At 35.9% G+C, this 23,317-nt stretch overlaps 1 pseudogene across 1 annotated transcript; it reads left to right on the forward strand.

Moving 5' to 3' along the window:
* Nucleotides 1-18,537: 18,537 nt before the first annotated feature.
* LOC143595772 (TORTIFOLIA1-like protein 1) lies at nucleotides 18,538-23,097 on the forward strand (annotated as a pseudogene). The gene is made up of 6 exons (XR_013146583.1): nucleotides 18,538-18,641; nucleotides 18,810-19,122; nucleotides 19,335-19,502; nucleotides 19,576-19,666; nucleotides 20,336-20,804; nucleotides 22,515-23,097. The product of XR_013146583.1 is annotated as a TORTIFOLIA1-like protein 1 (transcript).
* Nucleotides 23,098-23,317: the final 220 nt, after the last annotated feature.

The raw sequence follows: 23,317 nt of genomic DNA on the forward strand, positions 1-23,317 counted from the left end.
GTAAAGGCGAACTTCATAGTATCCTCCGACCTGAGATACATATTGGGTCTTGATATTCATCGACTATTATGCTTTGACTTAGTTCTTCGCTGCTCTGAAATATGTCAGTACATAAGGCTAAGCTCAAGTATAGTACAAGGTGATAGTGAGAGACGTATGTAGTCAATATGGGATTTGTCCCTCTTATTCGTTGAGAGTTAAATGTCTAAGGCCTGACAAGTTAAATCAACAGAGAATGATCACTCTGTGTCTATGGATTTAACATGACATTTGTGGCAAAAGGATAAATGATAGTTTCACCTAAATCATTTTCAAGTATGGGACTTGAAAGGGATGATGTTATTGAATGGCACTTCGTCATACGTATTAGGGGTAGTAAACCGTAGTTAGGCGGTATTTGCTACTTGCATCAATCTTCTATGTATCTTGTGCAAGTGGGAGATTGTTGGACTCGGTCTGCCCAAGAGACATATTAAATTGATGTGGCTAGTACGTTATGATCCAAGTCGGGTCATACCCAATAACAAGCTAGACAAACACCGATAATATTCGTTCATATATGATGTGATCATAACAAATGAATATTAACACTTGAGTTATTTAGAAAGGGGTTTCTAAATAAAATGTACTTGTGTAATAAACAAATCATATGGATGATTTATGTTTTATGAAAGAACATTACATAGTGTTATTTAAGTTGGTTAAATAACAATATGTGAATAATAATAACCAAGCATGTCTCTTAACATATAATAGGTTTTATAAGTTATAAGTTATAAACTTATAAAAGTATATGTGTATGGATATATATATATATATATATATATATGTTTAAAGTTTTATCAAAGAAAAAGATAATAACTCTTTCAAATGTAATATTATTATATGTTTTAGTGGAGACATGCAATGGTTATTATTGGTGAAGAGAAAGATGCCTTTAAATAAAACCAAGTCTTTCTCTTTCATTCTTTCATAACACACATAATTTCCAAGTAAACTTTTCTCTCTTCCTCTCTTGGGTATTTTCATCCAACATAAGAAAAGAAGAAGAAAATTTCAAGTGCAAATCCTAGCTAGAAGTGATGTGTTGTTGAAGCTTGGGGTATGCTAGCTTGAGGAGCTTCCATATTCAAGTTCTTACATTTCAATCATCAACTCTTTCACCCGGTTTTGTCATATTGAAAGGTAGTAGTAACATGCATGGACTTATAGTGACATGCATGTATTTGATAGTGTGTAATTCGTATTTGGATCCGGGTTTGGGTTTTGCATGTTTAAAATTGGTTTTATACATATCATATTAACAAGATTTAAAACTTTTATATCCGCTGCATTTTTGGTAAAATAGGGATTTTATCACTTTGATAATCTTGTTAAAACCCAACAACTAAACATCTCACTACACCTCGAAAACCGTGCCTTCGATCCACCTCGATAAACGTGCCCAATTCCTTTTTTTCCGGGCCATTCCTCGATTCTCGTGCCATTTTTTGACGACGTGTATATCAAGAAGGTGATCCCATACCGACGTCCCGATGATCATTTTGGAGTGCATGCCGTGAAGTGTTGGTGTCTCGAGAAGCGTGCCAACGAGTGATAAAGATTGGTGATTTCGATTGAAGTAAGGAAGTGTTGATGAAGTGGCGAGGGAGTGCTGCTCGAATCCTCAGGGTTTCCAAAACGCCAACAAGGTTAGGCGTAATGTCAAATGAATATAATATAATATTATATTAAAGGCTTAAGCCCTAAGTCGAAATTTTATTCAATACCTCGAGAATAAAAGAAATAACAAAGAAAAGAAAAGAAAGAAATATAAAAGTGTATACATATATATATGTGTAATTATATATATAATTCTTTGTTATAAATATTATTTAAGTTTAATGAGTATTCTTAAATAATAAAGAAAAGAATACGTTTCTTAAAGAAGAAGAAACGTAAGGTTTTATAATAAACTAAAGGTTTATAAACAATACTTTTAAACTAAAGGTTTTCAAGTAAACGAGAATTGAACTAATGGTTCATCGAGGTAAAGTAAAGACTAAAGGTCTTAAGCCGGATTGTATATCCGACTAACAAATGGTTATACTCGTACTATAGGTGCGAGATAGCAAGAAAGTGACGCAAGGACGGTATTGGAAATCGATCCCGATCAAAGGTGAATACGCCCCACTTTTACAAACTTGTTTTAAAACAAATAAATGTGTTATGTGTAAAACTTTACATGAGACCACGTGTCTCTAAAAATATTATGAATAAGAGTATGAGCCTAGCCCTCAGGCTATAGTATACGTTTGTCAGGATCCTTACATATGTGGTTAAATGCGGTGGGCACATCGCACCACGCCTAGTCACGACCTCCAGCCACAATGGGCCGAACCAAAGTATGTTCGAGTGAGAATGACCTTGTGTATATTTATGGTACCTAAGTACGTCGAAACGCTGCGGTGTTTTGTTGGGGTGATCTAGTGTAGAGACTCGAATTTATAATGATATTGTTTTAACTTTGTTATTCCTAAGCCAAGATGGGCCGAGGCTTGCGTAATCCTCGAGGGGTAACAAAGTAAAGAAAATATATTAGCGTCAGCCTATTCACCAGCAAACATTGCTGATGTATTTTTATAACACTTTGCAGGTAACCAAGAATAGAGCTTGAAGGACGAAGGCTCAAGAATCCGATGGCTCGGATATTTTGTTAAAATATTAAATATGATGATTTTTGTTAAACTTATAAACAAGTAAAACTAAACAAGACTTTCGTCTCGTCTTTTGTAATGTAAATATTTTAACTTTAAATCCACATGTTTTATAAAGACTTCCGCTAATAACCCGTAACTCTGATTTATATACAAATGTGGTACCAACTGTCGAGTCACACTCCTAGGCCTAATATGGGGGTGTGACAAAGAAGTAGCAGAATGACAGGACCAATTACTGAGTACTAAGGACGAGATATGTTATTTTTGAAGACGTGCTTGGATCAATGATCCTCCGGAGAGTTCTTTAGTTGAAGTCTGGATCCGGGATCGTTAGTCAACATAACTATTAATGGATGAATTTCGTATGAAAACCGACGTTTAGATAACAACAACGGCTCCTAGACCTAGTCCACCACTTAATTCGTTAATAAACGGCTATTAGCACGTGGTCAAAGAGCACGATGATGAAGAGTGGAAGACTAGCGGATCTATAGGATATAGTTGTTAGTTAGTTACTTGTTCTTTTTCTTTATATATTGAGTTGTGATCAACATTAGACACACACATTCACACGTATTCTAGCTGCTAAGTTATCTGTAATCACATATAGCATTCGTTGATCCACAACTCCAACTCTTGTAACCCTTTTTGTCATTAATAAAGTTGACGGTGATAGTTTTCACCGTCCGGGGGTTTTTTGTGCCGGAGATTATAATAATCACGTGCCAATCCGACCAAAGATTACGTTGTTAATTTTTTACCGAAATAAGATTATCATAATCAAGGGTTTTTTCCCTCGTAATCATATCGCTGTGTTCATCAAGATTTCATATATACATTCAATGTTATCGTGTTAGCACTATACCTCACTTTTACGAATTTGGATACATTACCCTTAGTAGATTTTTATCCAAAACATGTAATGTATGGATGATGTATGAACATTATAGTTGAACACTTGTCGGGGTGTGAACGATCTTCGGATATTGCATGTACCGACAAGGGGTATGACTGTTAAACGAATGATGTGAAGAACGCCTAGCGTGTTCTTATGCTATAGTGTACTTATTGTACATGTATACAGGTACATGAATGGTATGTAAGTTCTACGTCCGACATAGAAAGTTAGGACGGCAAATCCCTCTAACTTCCGTTGGACATAGACTTGGCATGTGGTGACGTAGTTAAGGACTGCGGGCCTTATACGTGATATTGATGATAGATGTGAACGTAGATAAGGACGGTGGGCCTTATACGTATTATAAATAATAGACGTCAACGTAGATAAGGATTTTGGACCTTATACGTATTGTAGATAGGCCCTAGCATAGGAAAGGACTGTGGACCTTATACGTGCTGTATTTGTGTTGTGGTAGCATAGGGGAGGACTGCGGACTTCGTACGTGTTATGGTTTAGGTTGCAACATAGGGAAGGACTGAGGACCTTGTACGTGTTGTTAATATGGGATGGTATAGGGAAGGACTGCTGACCTTACACGTATCATAATTAGCATCTTCAAAAAAAAAGTTACAGTAAAACTTATTATATATATATATTTTAAAAACAAAGGGTTTTGAATAAACTAAAAACACATATTGTCTCATTATTGATTATTTCAAGGGTTTTAAAAGTAAATTTCTTGCAAAGTTAACTTTGAACCTAAAATAATTATTTTTGCGTACATATGATTGAAAGATTACTATTCAAATTAGGCTGGATCAATTAACTCATTAGTTTTCTCGTAAAAAAAGAAGAAATAAACCTATATTTAAACTTTAATCACTTTGAAAAAACATGTACTATCAATATTTTAAATAAGATATCTAGTCTAGGGCCCAAAGATGAATTAGTAAAGGGCATTTTGTACCCGAACCGAAAAAACAAATATGACAGATGAGAGACAATAGGCAGTGTTGTAAGTGGGACACAGCTGTCACCAGCCATACCATCACAGCGATACACATGGCACTAACCTCTTTTTATTGTTTATTTAATTTAAATTTACATATCAATATCCATGGAGTTTTTTCCTAAAAGAGTGTTGGCGGTATAAATATTTATCAAAATGGTGTCTTTTGAAATATATTTACAAAAATGATGTTGTTGACAACTTTTTTGTTTATCACTCTCAATCTTATGGGTTAAATCAAAATGGATGCTATTTCATGTCCTTTTTTTATTATTTAAAACTAATAATTTTAATTTAATTACAAAATAAATATTTTTTTTAATCTAGTTATACGTTTTATTCTTTGTTTAGTTCATGTTCATCTTTTTAAGTAAAATTTAAAATAACATAGATATTTAATTCACCATATTCTTCTCAACTCTTAAACAATTTTTTTCTAAATAGCAGCTTACTTAAAAAAAGCAGATTTTTCATGAATAATAACTTTTTAAAATATGTATTTTTGTTTAGTGGCAACGATGAACTAAAAGAAAATTTGTTGTAAAAATATTAAATCTTACAACAAAATAATACTCATGATATAATACTCATGATATGGTTTAATTAGATAAAATACGCTTTTGTATTCTTCTTTTCAATATAACTTTTACTTTTCTTTAATCAATTTTAGAAATACTAAAATGTTTCTTTTTTAATCAGTTATAGGGAAAACCTTTTTTGAAGAATATAAAACAAAAAATATTAATAATGCATGTTTATTTAATAAAAATATTAAAAAAACCTGTGTCCCAAAATATTAGAAACATTAGAAAATGTCAATTCTACGTGTATTTATTTTACAAATTGGTTGTATATTAGTAGTAAGAGTACACGTTTTATGCCTTTCAAAAAAGAAAAGAAAAACGTGCACATGTTATCTAAAACATTTGTTTCAGTTCAGAAGTCTATTTAAAAACCAAGTTTTTAAAACAAATAAACAAAAAGTTATATATTTTTGAATAATAATTAAGTTTTTATAGAAACAATTCAATCATATACATTTTTTAGGTTTTAATTGAAAAAAACGACAATGATATGAAAAAGAAAAAAAATAGTAAACATAAAACTGTATACAAATATTATTTCATTAAAGATTAAATTTAATTTTATTATTATTTTTTTTAAAAGGAAGAAAGTGACGTCCCGTGACGTCCCGTGCGTCCCGCTCTTTCGACGGTTCTTTCGCAACCTCCAGCAGACCCTTCCGGATTCATGTTCTTCACAGCAGTTTCTACCGCTTGAGCAATGGCAACTTGAATTGCCATTCACCTTCATTGTTAGTGGCTGCCTCTACCGACGGTTCTCGTACGACGCGTGGTCTACCGTGACGTCCCGTGCGTCCTCCTCTTCCAGCAGCTTTCTTAGCTTCAACCATTCGTATTCTATAAGGAAACACAAACGTCATCACTTAAGGAACCATTTAGTACAAGGATAGTAAGGCTAACATGTAATAATAGTGGCCAGCTGTGATTAGCTGCTCACGTTACTTTCCGTGTCCTATACACTTTCTCTTATGAGTCTATTTGTGCTAATTCTACTTTTAACAATTAGACAATCAAACGGTTCATATCATTACATACTCTTATCCCTAGAAATTAAGCTAGCATTCATACATTCTTTATTTAGCAATTACGCAAACATCCATTCATCATTCTACTTTACATGTGAATTTAATCACATACTTTACCTTTACTTAGCTTGCTTGAGTGACACGTGGCATTCTCGTACGGGCATCTTATTTTTTTTTTCTTTAATCCCAATCTCTGTTCGAGTCTAAGCATGTAGGATGCTTACATCTCTCGAACTTTGCTCTGATACTAACTTGTAAGGCCACGTTACCGGTGCCCTACTTTGGACGTTGGATTTACTCATAAACACTGTTCATAATATCAGAGTTAATAAAAACATTCGCGGAATATTTAAACATTCAAACCATAATATTACATAACCATCCATTCTTGTCTTAATGGGCATTCGAAACATTTAAACATAAAATATTGTCTTTAAAATAACAAAACATTTCTCGAGATGCCAGCTTCTTCGAGTTCATGCCATGTGCTTCCCCTTATGCAAACTGCCTCAATCTACTCACATGCGTGCATACTTAAAGTCAGCTACGCTGAGTGAGTTCTAGTTAATCATACGACATACAATATGTTCTCATACTTGCACACATGCCCGAAGGTGTGTACTTTGTTCATACTTTATTTCACTCGCATAACTATCTATACTATATAAAGAGCCTTCCGCCCTATAACCTCACAGATATTTTAAGGGTCTGATCCCCAACATCACAGATATTATAAGGGTCTGGTCCTATCCTCACAGATATTATTAGGGTATGGTCCTGTCCTCACAGATATTATTAGGGTCTGGTCCTATCCTCACAGATATTATTAGGGTCTGGTCCCTTTATATTGCTACTGTAACATACCTGTCCTTTACATACTTTCCTTAATAACACGTGCAATATCCGAAGATCATTCACGTACTATTTAATACCATACATATATCATTCATACATCATATATACTTCATTCATACATAAATCATACATCATATATATCATTCATATCCTTAACTACCACCTGACAGTCCATGCAATATCCGAAGATCGTTCATACATGACTTCAAGAAATCATCATACATAATTCATATAAGGCATACATTTACCACATACATGACTTCAAGGTAAGTTATGCAATGGATGTGCTCAAGGATTGCACGGAGTGTTCTATCTCAAGGAATAGACCAAGGGATTTTAAGAAATAATCCTTAAGGAGAAATTGGAAAGGACAAGAAAGAAGAGCATGCTTGAGGAAATGATGTGCAGTTGCAAAGTCTAGATAAGGAAACATATCATCGAGGACTTCATTCACAAGCTACCTAAAACAGCTAAAACTAATGAACATCACTCGATTATTGTGAGAAAAAGGATAAACCGGTAAGTTAGGAAGCTAAGTCGATTCAAGAAAGGATGTGAATACAGGAAGTATTCCTTTTACAAGGACTAAGCAGGTTTTGAGGACGAAACCTCTTATAAGGTGGGTAGACTTGTAACATCCCAAACTTTCTAAGAATAAATAATTAATATATTATTTACTTAAGACCGAAAAGTTTACTTGAGTTAATAGAAAAATAATACAATAATAAAGATGGAAGGATAAGTAAGCTAATTAGATGTAATTAATTATGGACCAAGAAGGAAAGATGGGCCTAAGGTTCATGGGCTTAAGGGAGTATAAATACCCCTTAAAACCTTAATCCTTTCTATTTTCATACATCTTTACACCATAGCCTACACTATCAAAAACACACACTTCTCCAATTCCCGTTTTTGAGAAAACCACCCACAAAGACACAAATATTCCCGGATATCTGACCATCGGATCGATCTCTAATTTTAACTGAGTGTTCATAACATATATATGAAGCAGACCACCGATCAGATCTTCGATCAGAGGTCGGGAAGTCCAGTTTTTATCAGCAAAACCGTAGCAGCTCAAAAATGAAGATTCCGGTGACTGTTCAGCTTTTCCGGCGACTGTAGCGACTGTTTCCTATGAAGGTGAGATGATGGGTTTGTATATCGGGACAAGACGGTTCCATGGCTGCTTGAATCACTCAAATCGGAGTTTGTTTGATATGGTTTTGAGCCTCTCGAGTGATTTCAGACAAAAACCTCAAAGGTACGTTTTTGCTAAAAAGACTTACTTTTCATGAACGGATTTACATGAAAATTGGTAGGATGATAGATAGGATCATGATTATTGATAAAGTAATGAAACTGATAATAAACGGGTTAGTTGGTTCGTTTCGGGTAAAACGAGTAGTGTTTGATTTGTGAAAAGGACGAGTAAACGAAGTCGGTTTTGCATGAAACTTAGTAGGATAGTAAATCGGTCCTTATTATGTGATAAAGTTGCAAACTTGATGTTTAAAATAGACTTAACAAACTCATGGACATATACGACTCGTATAAATAATCCCTAGATCTAGCCTTGGACATTTTGGACCATAAAGGTCCAAGCTTTATGGTCACTCGGATCAAGTTTTGGCCGAAAACGGTTAAGGAAATGTTTATGGGTTAATATCAAACCTTAATAAAGTATTTAAGTCAAGAAATGTAGTAATAAAGGTGATAAACGGACCAAGTGGCTACAACTTGTTCGATTACATGCCTTATGGTCGAGTACATTTGGATGGTTCGATTACACATACCCGATTACAATGGGGAATTCGGTAACATTATGTCACTCGATTACATGGTCAGAACTCGATTACATGGCCATTACTCGATTTCATAATATACCATTCGGTTACACTTTATACTCACATACATTACATATACTCGATCACATGAAGGCCCGATTTCATTGAGGGACCCGAATACCTCCATTAGGATCGAATACATGTATTTACACTTGAATACACCAATGTATTCAAGTGTAGAGTATGTTGGGGTGCTATCAATGGAATACGGATTCTAAGTACAATGTAAGCTAATACAAACCATGCTTGTAAATGCAAAAGGAAAGAAAGAAAGGATACTAAGATAATTGAATACCTTGTATTCAAATACATTCGGGTTAAGGATGAAAATATTCTAAGTAGATTGTAATCTAAACAAGACAATTAGAATAGAACAGACTTAGCCATTTTGGCTGAAATATGAATAATGTGAATGAGACACGTATTGATACATGTAATTAATATACAGTTAGCAGAGCTCAATTAAGGAAATGATTAACACTTAACGGAGAAAGAAACAGGATCCAGGTGAGTTTCTAGCCCCGCTTCCTTGTTATGTTTTTGGGGCTGTATGCATACTCAATGTGAATGTTAATACGCTTACCTTATATGATAAGTGTATGCCTTAAAGATGAATGTGATAAGTTATGTTTAAATTACGAAAGTATGCTTGACAATACGTGAACGACCTTCGGGTATTGCATGTAATGTTAAGGAAAGTATAGTGTGGTATGTTTGATTATGACATGTATGATATTATATATGATGTGTGTGAATGCGATAACGAATACGATAACAAAGGGTAAGGAAAGGATAAAGGGGTTTCATACCCTAATAATATATGCGAAGGATAAAGGGTTGCATACTCTAATAATATATGCGAAGGATAAAGGGTTGCATACCCTAATAATATATGCAAAGGTTAAAGGGTTGCATACCCTAATAATATATGCGAAGGTTAAAGGGTTGCATACCCTAATAATATATGCGAAGGTTAAATGGTTGCATACCCTAATAATATATGTGAAGGATAAAGGGTTGCATACCCTAATAATATATGCGAAGGATAAAGGGTTGCATACCCTAATAATATATGCGAAGGTTAAATGGTTGCATGCCCTAATAATATATGCGAAGGTTAAAGGGTTGCATACCCTAATAATATATGCGAAGGTCAAAGGGTTGCATACCCTAATTATATATGCGAAGGTTATATGATTAACTAGAACTCACTCAGCGTAGCTGACTTTTAGAATGCACGCAGGTGAGTAGGATGAGACAGCTGGCTTGAAGGGGGACACATGGCAGATGAATAAAGAAGCGGACATCTGAAGATTTAATTGTTAATGTTTGAACTAAAAGGCATGTTTTAAGCTATGTTTTAAAGACAAATTATGAATGTTTGTAATGACTGTTGATGTTTTATGTTATTACGCGAAAGTTTTAATTAATTCTTATATTTAGAACTGCGTTTATGAGTAAATCCAACGTCCAAAGTAGGGCACCAGTAACGGGGCCTTACAAGTTGGTATCAGAGCAAAGTTCGAGAGATTTAAGCATCCTACATGCTTAGACTCGAACAAAGAATGGGATTTAAGTAAGAAAAGAAATAAGATACGAGTTCAAGATAGCCATGTGTCACTTAAGCAAGCTCGGTAAAGGTAAAGTATATGATTAATGTCATGCATAATGTAAGAATGTGTAAGGAAGTTAGCTTAAATGCTATAGAATGAATATTTGAATGTTAGCTTAATTGCTAAAGAAAGAATGTGTGTATGCTAGCTTAATTGCTAGGGATAAGAATGTAGGTTATATGTATGTTATGATTGTGTGAGATGTAGGAACTAGCACAAGTGAAATCACAAATGGAAATATGTAGAACCTGAGGAGTAATGTAAATAGTTAATTACACTTGGCCACTGTCATTAACTACTTACCTTACGAATCATGTGCTAAATAATTCCTAGAGTGATAACGTTTGTGTTTCCTTAGAGATAAGATAGATGACTTCTATAAAAGGGACGAGCGCGAAGAGGTCGTACTGGACGCTTGGTAAGGCACGTGCCAACCAGACACCTATTGAATAAGATGTAACAAGGCGATATACGAAAGCAGTTGGACATCAACTTTAGGAAGTAATGAAGAAGGATCACGCTTGGAGATTGTATTCATGAACACTAAGGGAGTTGCTCAATTGTTTCGAAATACAATGCCAACAATGTTTGCTAAAGCATCACAGGTAGTCCAAACTAGGGAATCCAAGTGGAAGCAACATGAAATAAACGGAGATAAACCCAATAGAATGAGTCAAGACATGTAGTATGCCTGCAGTAGTTAACTCCATAAGGGAACTTGCTGGGATCGGGAGTAACGAAGCGATCGATGAGGAAGCGGAGATGATCGAAAAGGACAGGTGATTTTCAAGATATCCTAAGTGATCATGCATGAAAGGATGAGGCTACATAGTTTAGAAAAAATGAAAGAAGACGCTAAGAAGAATGTAGTTGTGTACCTGAAACTTTATGGAAGAGACCACTAGCAATACTTTCGTTAAAGTATGACAATGGTTAAGAAATGTAAGGTAGAACTAGAGGGACATGAGTTCCTTGCAACTCTTTATGATTGACCCTAAGAGAGTTCGATGTCGTTTGGGGAATGGATTTGACGTTTGAGTTTAAAAATCGTATGGCATGTAAGAGTAAGTTGATAAGGTTTATGTCATTGGATGGCGGTACAGTGACGGTTTATGGTAATAAGGAAAGTTCAAGGCTTAACGTCATTGCGATGATAGAAGCTGAAGGTTTGTTAAGACGAGGGTGCAGTGCCTACCTGGCGTATGTTGTCAAAGCTACGGCCGACACGAAAGAAATGAAAGATGTTCCTGTAGTGTGTGACTAACCAGAAGTGTTCCCATAGGACCTTCCGGGGTTACCACTGGAATAAAAGGTAGAATTCCAGATAGAGTTAATACCAGGAGCACAACCCGTCACGATAGCACCTTACCGCATGTCCCCGTCCAAGATGAAATAGTTAATGTCCCAACTACACGAACTCCTCGATGAGGTGTTATATGCCGAGTATTTCCCTACGGGGTGTACCGGTGATGTTCTTGAAGGGAAAGACGGAAGTATGAGAATGTGTATAGATTACTGCGAGGTGAACAAGCTTACTTTGAAGGATAGATATTTGTTGCCACAAATTGATGATTTGTTTGATCAAATGCAAGGTGCGAGTTGGTCCTCGCAAATAGACCTCAGAGCAGGCTATCATCAGTTGAAGGTGAAAGAGGAAGACATCCCTAAGACAACATTTTAGACGCGAGATGAATACTATGATTTTCTCGTGATATCGTTTGGATAGACGAATGCTCAAGCGGCATTTATGGTTATGATGAATAAGGCATGTCATCCGATATTAGGACAAATATGCCATTTCCTTCGCAGACGATAGTTTTGATTATTCAAGGGATAAGTTTGACCATGCTAAACACTTGAGAGAGGTGTTGGAAACGCTTAAGAAAGAGTAATTGTATGCTAGGTTTTCAAGGTATACCATTAATACATGTCATAAGAGTTTGGATATCTCTTCAAGCAGAAGGAACATAATATAAGACAAGAATATGGGTAAGGCTGATAAAAGAATTGTGATTTTAAAATAAAGTATTATCCTGGTGAGACTAATGAGGTCGCGGTCGCGCTAAGTCATAAAGTTGAAGAGGCTATCAAGACGATTAAGTTGTATAAGTTAGTTAGCACTTCGGATTTCATGAGCGAGATCTGCGAGACGCAATAGAAGTTATAAAGAATGGGAGCAGGATGAAAAAGAAAAGGAATGATTTATCGTGTTACATAGAGATTTGAAAGATAATACTTATGATGTGAGAATAAGATTTGGTCGCAGGTGGATTCGTAGACATGCGAGATCCACCAAGATGTATCAAGACTTGTAGATAGACTATTAGTGGCCGAGTATGGAAGATGCAAGTGATATGATATGTCAGTAAGTGTTTGACTTGCTCGCAAGTCAAGGCAGAACATTAGAAGCTGCATGAAAAGGAAAAACCTATTAGAAACACCAGAATGGAGATGGGAACACATCACCATGGATTTCATAACTTAGCTACCGTGTAGAGTTAGTAACCATGATACTATCTGGGTGATTAAGGACCGTTTGAAGAAATGTGCTCACTTTATACCAATATGAGAAGCTATCTCATCGGAAATGTTAGTTAAGGAGTTCATTAGCAAGATTGTGACAAGGCATGGAGTGCCATTGTCAATTGTTTCAAACATAAATAGTCGGTTTACATCGGGGTTTCGAAAGGAAGGAATTTGATTACAATGAAGGCGGATACTGATGAAGGTGAAACCCTTAAGTAGAAGTCAAACGAGTTCATGATATGAAATAGTTTTGGAAGAATACGATACTTTTTCTACACAGACAAGAACAACCGCAAGTATTACGAAGGTGAAAACGACAGTAACGCAGAAAGAGTGTACAAGAAACCAAGGACAAAAGCTGGAAAGACATGCAGAGAAGGCGTAGAGATGGCTTAGACTTATGTTATTGGAATTAAGTCTTAACATGAATGATTAGTGTGTAACTGATATTCATGTGATCACCAACGGGAAGTCCTCTAGGTCGGTAAAGAATGAATGGTATTATAAATATCCATATGAAGGCCAACACATGCTCAGAAAAGAAGTAGGTTAAAATAAATAGTTATGATATGTCAGACAACCTGCTATGCAGCAATAGACAACAATATTCAGAGGACAAGATGAGATTTGATTAGTCAAGAGAAGAAAGATGTATCAGCACGGACTTCATGATCAAGCTACCTTAGACAGCTATAACTCATGAACCCTACGTATTGATGCAAGGCTGAGAATGAAATAAGGTTTAAATGGTGACTTAAGAAGTTTTTTGACAAATTATGCAATGGATGTGCTCAAGGATTGCACGGAGTGTTCTATCTCAAGGAATAGACCAAGGGATTTTAAGAAATAATCCTTAAGGAGAAACTCGAAAGGACAAGAAAGAAGAGCATGCTTGAGGAAATGATGTGCAGTTGCAAAGTCTAGATAAGGAAACATATCATCGAGGACTTCATTCACAAGCTACCTAAAACAGCTAAAACTAATGAACATCACTCGATTATTGTGAGAAAAAGGATAAACCGGTAAGTTAGGAAGCTAAGCCGATTCAAGAAAGGATGTGAATAGAAGAAGTATTCCTTTTACAAGGACTAAGCAGGTTTTGAGGACGAAACCTCTTATAAGGTGGGTAGACTTGTAACATCCCAAAATTTATAAGAATAAATAATTAATATATTATTTATTTAAGACTGAAAAGTTTACTTGAGTTAATAGAAAAATAATAAAATAATAAAGATGGAAGGATAAGTAAGCTAATTAGATGTAATTAATTATGGACCAAAAAGGAAAGATGGGCCTAAGGTCCATGAGCTTAAGAGAGTATAAATACCCCTTAAAACCCTAATCCTTTTCCATTTTCATACATCTCTACACCATAGCCTACACTATCAAAAACACACACTTCTCCTATTCCCGTTTTTAAGAAAACCACCCACAAAGACACAAATATTCCCGGAGATCTGACCGTCGAATCGATCTCTAATTTTAACTGAGTGTTCATAACATATATATTAAGAAGACCACCTATTAGATCTTCGATCAGAGGTCGGGAAGTCCCGTTTTTATCAGTAAAACCATAGCCGCTCAAAAATGAAGATTCCGGCGACTGTTCAGCTTTTCCGGCGACTGTAGCGGCTGTTTCCAGCGAAGGTGAGATGATGGGTTTGTATATCGGGGCAAGACGGTTCCATGGCTGCTTGAATCACTCAAATCGGAGTTCGTTTGATATGGTTTTGAGCCTCTCGAATGATTTCAGACAAAAACCTCAAATGTACGTTTTTGCTAAAAAGGCTTACTTTTCATGAACGGATTTACATGAAAATTGGTAGAATGATAGATCGGGTCATGATTATTGATAAAGTAATGAAATTGATAATAAACGGGTTAGTTGGTTCGTTTCGGGTAAAACGAGTAGTGTTCGGTTTGTGAAAAGAACGAGTAAACGAAGTCGGTTTTGCATGAAACTTATTAGGATAGTAAATCGGACCTTATTATATGATAAAGTTGCAAACTTGATGTTTAAAATGGACTTAACAAACTCATGGACATATACGACTCATATAAAGAAACCCTAGATCTAGCCTTGGACGTTTTGGACCATAAAGGTCCAATCTTTATGGTCACTCGGATCAAGTTTTGGCCGAAAACGGTTAAGGAAATGTTTATGGGTTAATACCTAACCTTAATAAGTATTAAAGTTAAGAAATGTAGTAATAAAGGTGATAAACGGACCAAGTGGCTACAACTTGTTCGATTACATGCCTTATGGTCGAGTACATTTGGATGGTTCGATTACACATACTCGATTACAATGGGGAATTAGGTTACATTATGTCACTCGATTACATGGTCAGAACTCGATTACATGGCCATTACTCGATTTCATAATATACCATTCGGTTACACTTTATACTCACATACATTACATATACTCGATCACATGAAGGCCCGATTTCATTGAGGGACCCGAATACCTCCATTAGGATCGAATACATGTATTTACACTTGAATACACCAATGTATTCAAGTGTAGAGTATGTTGGGGTGCTATCAATGGAATACGGATTCTAAGTACAATGTAAGCTAATACAAACCATGCTTGTAAATGCAAAAGGAAAGAAAGAAAGGATACTAAGATAATTGAATACCTTGTATTCAAATACATTCGGGTTAAGGATGAAAATATTCTAAGTAGATTGTAATCTAAACAAGACAATTAGAATAGAACAGACTTAGCCATTTTGGCTGAAATATGAATAATGTGAATGAGACACGTATTGATACATGTAATTAATATACAGTTAGTAGAGCTCAATTAAAGAAATGATTAACACTTGACGGAGAAAGAAACAGGATCCATGTGAGTTTCTAGCACCGCTTCCTTGTTATGTTTTCGGGGGTTGTGTGCATACTCAATGTGAATGTTAATACACTTACCTTATATGGTAAGTGTATGCCTTAAAGATGAATGTGATAAGTTATGTTTAAATTATGAAAGTATGCTTGACAATACGTGAACGACCTTCGGGTATTGCATGTATTGTTAAGTATAGTGTGGTATGTTTGATTATAACATGTATGATATTATGTATGATGTGTGTGAATGTGATAACGAAGACGATAACAAAGGGTAAGGAAAGGATAAAGGGTTGCATACCCTAATAATATATGTGAAGTATAAAGGGTTGCATACCCTAATAATATATGCGAAGGATAAAGGGTTGCATACCCTAATAATATATGCGAAGGTTAAAGGGTTGCATACCCTAATAATATATGCGAGGGTGAAATGGTTGCATACCCTAATAATATATGCGAAGGATAAAGGGTTGTATACCCTAATAATATATGCGAAGGTTAAAGGGTTGCATACCCTAATAATATATGTGAATGTTAAAGGGTTGCATACCATAATAATATATGCGAAGGTTAATGGGTTGCATACCCTAATATACATGCGAAGGTTAAAGGGTTGCATACCCTAATTATATATGCGAAGGTTATAGGGAAAAATGCCTTTTAAAATGTAAGGTATGAATATGAAAGAAAGAGAGTAAGTAATTATATATAAACGAAAGTATGAAAGTATGGGGTACGTATGAAAGTTTGTAATTTTGAATATGTTGTATGTTGTATGATTAACTAGAACTCACTCAGCTTAGCTGACTTTTAGTATGCACGCAGGTGAGTAGGATGAGACAGCTGGCTTGAAGGGGGACACATGGCAGATGAATAAAGAAGCTGGCATCTGAAGATTTAATTGTTAATGTTTGAACTAAAAGACATGTTTTAAGCTATGTTTTAAAGACAAATTATGAATGTTTGTAATGACTGTTGATGTTTTATGTTATTCCGCGAAAGTTTTAATTAACTCTGATATTTAGAACTGCGTTTATGAGTAAATCCAATGTTCAAAGTAGGGCACCAGTAACGGGGCCTTACAAGTTGGTATTAGAGCAAAGTTTGAGAGATTTAAGCACCCTACATGCTTAGACTCGATAAACTAAAAAAAACAATACACACTGTAACAATACACACTAAAAAACATGATTGCATTCCATTCTAATTGACCTGGAAATTGACAATTGTCGCAAATTGCTTTTGATTTATCAACCCAATCCTGTCATTAGGACCAGACACAAGGGATCATCCAATTCTGTTGAAAAATCTTTTGCTTCTCAAGGCTAGCATAGCAGCTTGCCATTTCAAGGTCCATGTCCTCAAGGTCATCTGCATCAATTTTCTCTGATCTTCTTGGACCACACTGGTGTGAATCAAGTTTTTGGCCACAAAGGCATTGTATGATTATGTAAACATAGAGAATAAGGCCTGATATTCACTTCCTTGATTGACATGTCCACCATCAATAGGAGCATGTCCACTGGACATAGAAGCAGTATCATGATCATCAATCAATTGGACATTAAACCTGGATTGTCCACCTTGATTGTTCACATTTCCAGCAACAAAGCTTCTTGGTGTGTCACCTCCATAATCACTTGGTTCTACAATGATAGGCACCTATTGCTGATTCTTGGTAGACAGATTACCCATTGGTGCTATGAGAGCATTGGTCACCTGGAAACTTGGTTTATCTTCTTTTATCATATTATTTTCGATCATTTAATGCTCTGTTGCTTGAAGAAAACAAATCACATCATCAAGCTTCAACTGAGGGAAATTTGCCTTCTCTTTGATGAATTTACAGTGTACCATTCACCAGAAAGAGATGACAGTAGCTTCTTGGTCATGTCATAATAAGTTATAGCCAAATCAGTTAATCCTGATTTCATTAGCAATTATCACAAATCTCTGTAACACCGATCTAGCTTCTGACCCTCTTTGAACTTGAAACGATCAAGATCATACTTCAAACGATCTTTCTTTATGTTCTTCAGCTCTGTGTTGCCTTCAAACATTTCAATAAGAGCATCCCACATAGCTTTGGCTGTGGTGTGATGAGCCACACTAGTTAGGATCTCCCGTGACAAACCCAACTTGATCATTGCTGGAGCTCTATCATCTTTCTTCTTCATTCTTGCCTCAACAGTAGGATTACTTCCTGTTCCATCGGCACATAGGGTCCGTTCTTGATGGAGTACCACATCTCAACATCATTGTAGCAAACAACAGCTTCGAATAATACTTTCCACTTAATGTAGTTATCCTGTCCATACAATCTGGGTATCTTATAAGTAGACACCTCATGCTTGTCCATAGAATCATACATCTTTTTGGTATTTTTGAAATATTAAAGAAGAACTTAATAAACTTTAAACAAAAACCATAAAACACTCTTTTGTAAAATAATCAGATCTGTGGTCAAAAAACTTCAGATCTGATATGTCTGAATGGATTAGAGCAAGATTTATAAAAAAGAAATAGATTTTAAGAAAGATCTGAGTATAAGAACACTTTTAAACCTCACAAATAATGTAGATCTGGAAAAATGAAGAACATGACAGCTGTAATCACAAATCAATGGAACAGTTGCCTGCTGACGTCACTCTTCATCTTCGAAATCAGCAATATTCAGCAACAATTCTTCACAAAAATAGCAGACAATTCTCTGATACCACTTGTCGGTGCCGCGTCTATCACTAGGATCACCAATAAATCACAATAAATCACAGTCGTAACCAAACACCTAGGTGTTGACAAGAAGGTTAACAGCACTACTATACCGTGAAGAACACTAGAGTATTATGGCGGAAACACTAACATTCTAAATTGTTGCACACTGAACACTAAAGTAACAAAATACTCGATAAACTAAAAATCAATACACACTGTAACCTCTCGGGGTTGTATTTGAGAGGGGAGGGGAAGAATGTTGGGGGCGGGTGGTTTCGGTGTTTGTGAAGCCGTTGTTTGAGGCGTTGAATGATCAGAGTAAGGGAGTGCAGGCGGGCGGTGCAATTTGTTTGGCGAGGATGGTGGAGGATGGCGTCGGATCCTCCGGTTTTCGCATTTCAGAAGATGTGTGGGAGGATTTGCAAGTATTTGAATAATGCGAATTTTTTGGCCAAGGCTGCTCTTTTGCAAGTGGTGTCTAGTCTTTCTCAGGTTTGTGATGATTTGCGTATAACCGTATAACAATATAATATTATGTTTATTATGTTTTGTGACAGGATTACTAAATATGTGTTATCATTTGATGCCCTTTTAGATCATACTGTTTAGGACTTTAGGGCTGTAATTTGTAACCGAACCAAACACGGTCTTGTTCATGTTCGTCCATTAAGGTTTTATTGGACAAACGAATGGTTCACAAACAGCTCATCGAAAGGATTTTTTTGTTACCTTTCGTACATTAAGAAAATGAACTTGTTGGTGAATGGTTAGTGTCAACGGTTCGGTCCGGCTTAGCTTTGCATTCAACTAACTTGATCACAGGAAAAACAGGTCCCACGATAGCCGCCCTCGAGGATTGTCGCTTTGATAAGGTTAGTTTTAATATGAAAACCCTCTTTTAACTCAACAATACAAAAATAAAGTTTTTTGTTTGAATTTATGTAGATAAAACCCGCAAAAGACAGTATACATGAGGCTCTGCAGCATTGGCAACGTCTTGCAGGCGGTTCTGAAGATCAAAAGGCTCAAGGTAATGGTGAGCACAAAATAATATTATCCTCTTTGTTGATTGAGGTTATACTTTATATCTTATGTGCCAAGTGGTTGAAACACATAAGCTAAAGGAAACGAGCCAAACAGGTTGAAACTTAAACGTTTCAAAAGGGTATATATAATGCAAACTACATCTTAAATAGCTGTATAAAAATAGTTAAATTAAACAACCTCATAAACCCCAAGTATCAGTTTGGGATGGGTTCAGTTTTGGTTTTACTATTTGGGCTTGAAAACTTTTGGCAAAAAAAAAATCGGCCCAAAAAATCAATTGGGGCCTAAATCTTTATGCTAATTAAAATGATTAATTGATTATTATACATTTGGGTTGTATTGTTTATTAAATTCTTATAAATTACTTAACATTCAAAACTAAACACAAAAATCCCTCGGTTGAGTTCGGTTATTTCAGTTTTAATGACATACAAAACCAAAATCTAATTGAAAATTCGTTGTTGATGAAAACATAAAACCAAACCGTTGGGTTTTTGTTTGGGCTCTAAAATTGTTTTAATATTAGTTTTTTTAAATACATTATAATGTATGGACAAATACTGTTTTGGGACCAGACCTAACCCGTTATAACACGTGCATAAAGCACACGTTTTGACCCGTACTCTGTTTGACTGACTCATTTTAACCAATTCTTTAGATGGTGAAGCTTCTGAACCAGCTAAATCAGGTGAAAGAAAACCTGAGGGCCCACCGAAGAATGATGAACCCGAGGGTACCAACATACCCGAGAAAGCAGTTGGAATCTTGAAAAAGAAAGCACCTGCTTTATGTGATAAAGAATTGAACCCCGAGTTTTTTCAAAGACTTGAAAAACGGGTATCGGGTGAAGTTGAAGTAGTTGTCCCACGAAGGTTCGTGAAGTCTTCTAACGAACAAAATGGAGACGAGTCGGGGCTGAATGAGACAGATGTCGGGTCACAGTCAAAAGAGAGGTACCAAAAAGTTGACCAGGGAATCGGTGGGCCTTCTAGAAGGCGGGAGATTGAAGACGTGAATGAGTCAAGTCAAAGGAAGGGTTTAGAAATAATAAAGGAAATTGGTTGGCGGTTCAAAGGCAGTTATTACAGTTGGAGAGGCAACAGGCTCGTCTCATGAACATGTTACAGGTATGACGGTTAAAATTACTTAGAAATATTGTGTGTATTTACATGTTAAAGGTGGCAAGTTGGACCTGTTTACTTATGAATGGGTAAACATTAGGTATGCTTAAGCTCTATCGGGTAAAACTAGAGGTGGCAACATGTGTGGGCCGGGAACAAGTCAAACTTTGTCCGGAGTTTTGTTGGAATGGACCGATTCGGCTCGCAAACACTTTCTTGTAAATAGTTGATGTGTTTATACTTATAAATTTTAACAAAACTAATATTATTTCATTAATTATCTCAGATTTTGCTTATTTGATCTGTTCTTCATTTTTGCTAGTTTCTATATGACATGTTTGTGATAAATCACTATCTAAATTGACCCACATAATAGGCAAATGAGTTACAATTCAGAGTGTGCACGAGCCAAGCCGGCTCGTGAGCTACTCGAGATCCAAGCTTGTTAAAAGCTCGAAACGAGCTGAGCTTAAATGAGCTCGGATCTTAAAATAAGCTTGTTTAAAAGACGACTCTGAGTCGAAGCTTCATTTATTAAGCTCAAGCTGGCCCGCGAGTCTAAACGGGCTTATTATTTGTATAATTTTTATTTAATGTTATATAAATTTATACAAATTAGTTAATAAATAGTAAAAGAACCGAGCCTAGGCCGAGCTTGAGCTTGAAAAGACGACTCACGAGCCGAGCTTGAGCTTGAAATAACGACTCACGAGCCGAGCTTGAGATTGGAAAAATGACTCATGAGCTGAGCTAGAACTATTGTAAGTCAAAACGAGTCGAGCTCGGGCTAAGCTCGGCTCGTTTACACCCCTGAGTTGAAACTGGCATCTCAAGCTGACAAAAAACTAGCTAAAGAAGAAGCTCGTCAAATTGGTCGAACCAGCCAAATTGGTCAACCGTTGCCAAATTAAATATTATATAAAATCATTGCAATCCTTCTACTGAAAAAAAATGCATATATTATTATATATGATATGATATTTGTGATCATATTTTCCACACAAAATGCCTAATGTTTGTAGAAAACTAAATTCAGGTGGTAAAAGTGTTTTGGGCCAACCAACCCGAGTTGACTTTTTCATCTAAACCATCTAATTTGCCACTAAGCTTGTAAACAGTAAACCAAAGTTCCAAACAAACATAAGTGGAGCATGTTCGTGTTTGTTCGTTTAACTTAAACTTATCAACGAACAAACACGAATAATTAGACGAACATGATTTCTTGTTCTTCTTCATTTGTTAAGAAAATGTATTGTACGTGTTCATTTATGTTCGATCGTTAACAATATAAATGAACGGTTCACGAAGGCAAACTAACGAACATAACTGTACTAAAACCAACTAAAAGTAAATGTGAGCAACAATGTGCTGGGCCTAAAAGGTTATCAAAACTAGACCATATCGTAACGCGCCTAAAAAAATCAAATACATATTAACAACATAATTTAACAGACTTGAACAAACATAAATAATTAAGTATATGAACATAAATGAATGTTTTACGAACTTAAATGAACGAATGGGGCATTTCATGTTCGTTCCTTTAATTAAATGAACAGAAAAGTTGTGTTCATGTTCATTCATTTATTCAATAAACTAAACGAACTTCTCGCTGCACGATTCATTGAATGTTTGGTTCAGTTACTAGCCAATTTGCCACCTCTCTAATTTACATGTTCTAATTTCAAAAAGGTTTTTTTTTCTTTGATGCTGTAGGATTTCATGGGTGGATCTCATGATGGCATGATGACATTAGAGAACCGAGTGCGGGGTCTTGAACGTGTTGTTGAAGACATGGCCCGTAATCTGTCACTATCAGCAAACAATCGAAGAGGAGGTAACTACAAGATGGGTTTTGAGGAACCAGGTAGACCATTAGGAAGGACCATCGGCTCGAAGTGTTTGGCAAGCTTCAAAAGATGAAGCCACGTTGGAAGCGATCAGGGGGGCAGCGGGTGAGAATTACGGGCCTGCCCGAGTGGCGGTTCCTGAAATGACTGCTGAAGCAATGGGAGATGAGAATGTGCAGGACCGGGACCCGGTTTGGACCGCTTGGAGTAATGCAATGGATGCGGTTCATGTGGGTGACGCGGATACGGCTTTTGCTGAAGTTTTGTCTACCGGTGATGATTTGTTGCTTGTGAAGTTGATGGACAGAAAGGGCCCGGTTATTGATCAGCTGTCTAGTGAAGTCGGGACTGAAGTTTTGCATGCTGTTGCACAGTTTCTTCCGGACCAAAACGTGTTTGATATCTGCTTGTCTTGGCTTCAACAGGTATGTGTTATCATACCCACGCACGTTATACATATATATGTTAAATAAAGGGTTAAATACCATAAGAAATCATTATACTTTATATTTCACGAAATAGCCACTTGACATGATGTTGGTATACCAAAGTCTGTCAACTTCTTAAAAATACATATAAAAGTCAGTGAACTATTTTTTGTTTTAAAAGTCTCTAAACGTATCTAAAATGCAAGTGCTTTTGATTTAAAAAAAAAAATAGGTGGCTTGT

This window comes from Bidens hawaiensis, unplaced genomic scaffold (assembly GCF_021521415.1).
Source record: "Bidens hawaiensis isolate Kalapana, Puna unplaced genomic scaffold, B.hawaiensis_p1.1 tig00045518_1, whole genome shotgun sequence".
NCBI lineage: Eukaryota > Viridiplantae > Streptophyta > Magnoliopsida > Asterales > Asteraceae > Bidens > Bidens hawaiensis.